We start from the raw sequence: 6,536 nt of genomic DNA on the forward strand, positions 1-6,536 counted from the left end.
CCCTGAGACTATGGCCTTTAGCTGCCCTTCAGAACTGGAATTGAACTCCTGTGGCTTCCAGCCAAATAAAAGACCGGCATGTGGGCTGAACATTTACATCAGGTAGATACACTTCTTGGAGAGATCAATCATGGGAGAACAGAGGCCAATATGTGCACAGGGAGACGGCTTGCAGGGGAGGAGTGCATGGGAGGGAAGGACACAGGAAAGAGATAACTATGGGGAGGAAGTGGGAATAGAGCTGTTACACTGTGGGAAATTTCAGTCAATGTCATAAAACCAAATGTGTATGAACTACTGTATGGAAAATGAAATTGCTCTGTAAACTTTCGCCTTAATCCCAATAAACACTTGAAAAAAAATATACTGTAACACTAATGTAATCATTGAAAATGGAGAATATAGCTAATAAGTCAATGATGGAGATAAAGTGGAATAATAAAAATACTCAATAAAAAGGAGGCAGGGAAAAGGAAACAAAAAAATGGAGAAGACAAATAGAAAACAAATCTCAAGATAGTAGATTTTAATACAACCATATCAATAACCATATTAAATATAAATGGTCCAAATATCCTAGTAAAAGACAGATTGCCAGACTGTATAAACAAATGATACAAATTATATGCTGCCTAGAAGAAACTCATTTTAAACATACAGACATAAATAGTGCAAACATGCAAACTTAGAAAATTTGCATGTTAATATTTATCAAAAAGCAAGGTGGAGTGAAATGACTACAATGATATCAAACAAAGTAGATTTTGGAACAAGTGTTATTACAGAGATACAGTTGTTCATTTCACATTGATAAAGAGATCAATTCATCAGGAGGATATAACAGTAATAATACTTGTGAACTTAATAACAGAGCTTCAAACCATATAAAGCAAAACTGATGTAACTCCAAAAAGAAATAAACAAACCCACAATTATAGTTGGAGACTTCAACACAATGAGTTGGATGAAGGTACAGGCACATGTGCTGTTGTTGTACGCTGTTGAATCAATTCTGAATCACAGTGACTCCATGTGACAAAGTAAAACTGCCCACAGGGTTTCCAAAGCTATATATATAGATCACCAGGTATTTTATTCCCTACAACCATTGGGTGGGTTTAAACCACTGAACATTCAGTTAATATCGGACTGCTTAACCATTGCACCACCAGAGCTCATATAGAGACTTCTTTATGTCCCACAATATTCCAGCTACGAGATCATAGGGTCTGGGGTGTATAGAGAAAGGGGGTGAAAATGAATGAGAGATTGTTGGTCCATGGTAAAGCAGGTGACTCTGGTTAGGGTTGTGGAAGAAGAAGTGAAGAAGTCAATTAGAGGATAAACCAAGTTTAGCTTTCTCCCATGGTCATGATGACTTCAGAGAGAGAGAGAGAGAGCCTATTAGATGTTGTCATTCCAGAGATAAATGCTGATCCTCTACTGGTTGGACCTCTCTATATATAGTTTTAGTTCTTTGGCCCAGGAAGAGAAACTTTTTTTTTTTTTTTCTTGAGGTATACTTGCCATACAAGAAACTGCATATATTATATATTGAAAGTGTACACTTTCATACACTTTTTATTTTCTTGTGAAACTATTACCACAGTCAAGGCAATGAACATATCCATCACCATCAAATATTTTCTCATCCTCTTCATAATTCCTTCCTCCCACCCATCTTGTCAACCAACTCATCTGGCAACCACTGATAAGTTTTTGGCCACATAGATTAATTTGTGTCTTTGAGAATTTTATACAAAAAATCATACAGGTATGTTGTCCTTTTTGTATAACTTTAATTTTTATGATAGGTTTTAGATTAATTTATATTGTTTATGTACACCACCAGAACTCGCATCAACAATTCATTTACTTTCACTGCTGACTAGTATTCCATTGTATATATATATATATATATAGCACAATTTATTTATCAATTCATCTATATATGAATGTTTGGGTTATTTCCACTTTGGGAATTGTGACAAAAATTATGGACATATTATTTTATTTCTCTGGGGAATATACAAAAGATTGGAATGGCTGGGCTATATGTTAGGTGTGTCTTTAACTTTTTAAAAAATTGTCACATGTTTTCCAAAGTGGTTATACAAATTAGATCCCCACTAATAGTTTATGAGAGCTCTACTTAATCTACATCTTTGCCAACACCTGGTATATTGTTGTTGTTAGGTGCTGTTGAGTTGCTTCTGCCTCATAGTGATCCCATGCACAGCAGAACAAAACACTGCCCAATCCAGCACCAGCTCCATGATCCTTGCTATACTTGAGCCCATTGTCACAGCCACCGTGTCAATCCATCTCGTTGAAGGCCTTCCCCTCTTTCATCAACCCTCCACCTTACCAAGCATGACATCCTTCTCCAGGGAATGGTCCCTTCTGACAACATGACCAAAGTAGGTGAAAGGAAGCCTGGCCATTCTCACTTCCAAGGAGCATCTCGGCTGCACTTCCTCCAGGACGGATCCATTAGTTCTTTTAGCAGTCCATGGTTCTCTCAGTATTCTTCACCAGCATCACAACTCAAAAGCATCAACTCTTCTTCAGTCTTCCTTATTCATCGTCCAGCTCTCACATGCATATGAGGCAATTGGAAATATCATGGTTTTTGTCAGGTGCACCTTAGTCCTCAAGGAGACATTCTTGCTCCTCAGCACTTGAAAGAGTTCCTTTGCAGTTGGCTTGCCTAGTGCTACACATCATCTAATGTCCTGATTGCTGCTTCCATTGGTGTCGATTGTAGAACTAAGCAACGTGAATTCTTTGACAACCTCAATCTTTTCTCCATTTATCGTGATGCTGCTTATTGGTCCAGTTGTGAGAACTTTTGTTTTCTTTATATTGAGATGCAATCCCTACTGCAGACTGTATTCTTCAAACTTCATCAGTAAGTACCTCAAGTTATCCTCACTTTCAGCAAGCAAAGTTTTGTCATCAGTGTATTGCAGGTTGTTAATGATTCTTCCTCCAATCCTGATGCCACATTTTTCTTCATATAGTCCAGCTTCTTGGATTATTTGCTCAGCATATAGATTGAATAAGTATGGTGAAAATATACAATGCTGATGCACTCCCTCCTTGATTTTAAACCATGTAGTGTCCCCTTGTTCTCTTGGTCAATGTACAGGTTCCTCATGAGTACAAGCAAGTGCTCTGGAATTCCCATTCTTCTCAATGTTATCCACAATTTGTCATGATCCACACAATCAAATGCCTTTGCATAGTCAATAAAACACAGGTAGACATCTTTCTGGTATTCTTTGCCTTGAGCTAAGATCCATCTGACAGCAGTTATGATATTCCTTGTTCTACATCCTCTTCTGAATCCAGCTTGCATTTCTGGAAGTTCTCTGTCAACATACTGCTGCAACCGTTTTTGAATTATCTTCAGTGAGATCTTACTTGTGTGCAATATGAATGATATTGTTAAATAATTTCCAAATTCTGTGGGATCATCTTTCTTTGGAATGGGTATAAATATGGATCTCTTCCAGTCAGTTGGCCAGGTAGCTGTCTTCCAAATCTCTTGGCTTAACCAAGTGAGTGCCTCCAGTGGAGCATCCATTTGTTGAAATGTCTCAATGGGTATTCCATCAATTCCTGGAGCCTTGCTCTTTGCCAATTCCTTCATTGCATCTTCGACTTCCTCCTTCAATACCATTGGTTCTAGATCATATGCGACCTCCTGAATTGGATGAAGATCGACCAGTTCTTTTTGGTACAGTGACTCTGTGTATTTTTTCCATCTTCTTTTGATGTTTCCTGCATCATTCAATATTTTGCCCATAGAATCTTTACATATTGCAACTTGAGGCTTAAATTTTTTCCTCAGTTCTTTCAGCTTGAGAAATGCCGAGCATGTTCTTTCCTTTTGGTTTTCTAACTCCAAATTTTTACACATTTCATTATAGTAATTGGCTTTGTCTTTTCGAGCTGCTCTTTGAAATCTTCTTTTCAGCTCTTTTATCTTGTCATTTCTTCCATTTGCTTTAGCTACTCTCCACTCAATGGCAAGTTTCAGGGTCTCTTCTGTCATCCATTTTGGTCTTCTTTTCTTTTCTCGTCTTTTTAGTGACCTCTTGCTTTCTTCATGGATGATGTTCATGATGTCATCCCACAATTCTTCTGGTTTTTGATTACTGGTATCCAATGTATCAAATCTATTCTTTAGATGGTCTCTAAGTTCAGGAGGAATATATTCAAGATCATATTTTGGCTCTTGTGGACTTGTTTTAATTGTCTTTAACTTCAAGTTGAACTTGCATATGAGCAATCGATAGTCTGTTCTGTAATCTGTTCCTGGTCTGGTTTTGGCTGAAGACATTGAGCTTTTCAATCACCTCTTGCCACAGATGTAGTCAATCTGATTCCTGTGTGTTCCATCTGGTGAAGGTTGCAAGTACAGCCACTGCTTATGTTGTTGAAAAAAAGGTATTTGCAATGAATAAGTTGCTGGCCTTGCAAAATTCTACCGTGCAATTTCTAGTATTATTTCTATCACCAAGGCCAAATTTTCCAAGTAGCAGTGATTCTTCTTTGTTTCCAACTTTTTCATTCCAGTCACCAGTGATAATTAACATATCCTGATTACATGTTTGGTCAATTTCAGACTGTGAAGTTGATAAAAATCTTCAGTTTCCTCATCTTTGGCTTCAGTGGTTGGTGCATAAATTTGAATAATAGTAGTATTAGTAGTATGTAGGCGCATGGGTATTATTTTATCACTGGCAGCATAGTACTTCAGGACAGATCTTGGTATAGTCAACCTTTTTTTTTTTTTTAACATGAGCCATTCTAGTGAATGTGTAGTCCTATCTCATCCTTTGAACTGGCATTTGCCTAATGACTCACGATTCAGGGCATGTTTTCATGTGCTTAATGCTCATATCTTTTGTGAAGTGCCTTTCAATTCTTTTGCCTATTTTTTCACTGGGTTCTTTGTTTTATTATTGAGTTGTAAACCAGGATATGAGGAAAATGCGTAACAGAGAGGATTTTTTTTAAATAGGATGGCCAGAGAAGTTCTCTTAGGTAAGTGACATTTAAGCAGAAACCTGAAGGAATTATGGAAGTAAGTCATAAAGCATTTAACCAGAAACTTGAGGGACCTGAGGGTGGGAGTCATAAATATATTTGAAAGAAGTGCCTCCCCTAGGGATACAGGTGGTAAAAAGCTCCCAAGCCATCAGATTCTTGGTGTGTTTGAAGACTAGCAAGGAGCCCAGTGGGGCTCAAACAGAGGGAGCAAAATGAGTGACAGAGGAGATGAGAAGAAATTTGTGTCAGAAAATTCCCTTCACAGAATATTGAATGAGGCACTGATTTTGAAGGAACCTAGAACATTAGTACACGTTCAATTTTAAAACTCATTTGAATCCAAGTATTTTCTCACTAGATTACACCCTCTCCATGCACTTTTGAAGCTTAACTCTTGGAAATAGCTGAAGCAACTTTACTACTCTAGATATTTTATCCCCTTATTCCATGCCCCCTAGGGGCTTACAACTGTACCCCTACAACCATCCAGGCCCAGCCAGAGACACAGGGGCCTGGCACAGGCAGCAGGAGAAGATCATTTAATCAAGAATTATTTAAACTGCTTGCAGGACTTCATTTACCTTTATGATGGGACATAAAAATTTAAAGGCTTTCGCCAAAAAGTATCTATGATCCAGCTCTATACAAGCTCTAATAAATCTGCAGGGAGAGAATTTATCATCTCTCAATAAATGTGTCTCTTCTGCACTGTCTTCTGAAAACTTGAAAATCTCAGATATAAATCTCAACCAAAAGTTTCATATTCCTTTCCTCTGAAGGAGTGTGTTTCTGACTCTGACATGGATGCCTGCTGGCACCCCTTTCTTGTCATAGTTTCTCTTGTCTTTCCTCTCTCATGCTCTCCTGCCCACTCTCACAGCTTCCACTCTGCTTCATCCAGGTGAGTGGTAGATTGTTTGGGAAAGAAGAGGGGTTTGTGCAAAAGTACAGAAAGGTCTCTATGGGACTCAGCTTCACTATCTACAAATTGAAAAGATTGGGCTGTGAAATGTTCCTTCATGTTCCAGTGATCACTGAGGGCACAAGGCTGTAACAACTGTTTCTGTCTTTGGAGTCTGGCTGGTTGAGGGTGCAGGAAAGAGGGTGAGGAAAGGTTTACTTGTGGAAAACTCAAAGCTAGGTATACTTTCAAGTAGCCAAATATCCTACATGAAGTGGCCAGGGAAGCAAAATAGCAGATACTGTTACATGCTAATACATGGATGAAACTTGAAAACCTTATGCCCAGTGACAGAAGCTAGAAATAAAATATCACATATTATATGATTCCACTGATATTAAATGTCAAGAATAGGCACAAACATAGAGACTAAAAATAGATTAGTGGTTGCAAAGGGGTGGGTGAAGAAGGGAATGGGGAATGACTGCTAATAAATATGGGGGTTTATTTTAGGGAGCTCTGGTAGCATAGTGGCTAAGGCACTTGACTGCTAACCAGAAGGCTGGTGGTTCAA

The sequence above is a fragment of the Orycteropus afer genome, unplaced genomic scaffold (assembly GCF_000298275.1).
Source record: "Orycteropus afer afer isolate SDZICR_OR568_19922 unplaced genomic scaffold, OryAfe1.0 scaffold00024, whole genome shotgun sequence".
NCBI lineage: Eukaryota > Metazoa > Chordata > Mammalia > Tubulidentata > Orycteropodidae > Orycteropus > Orycteropus afer.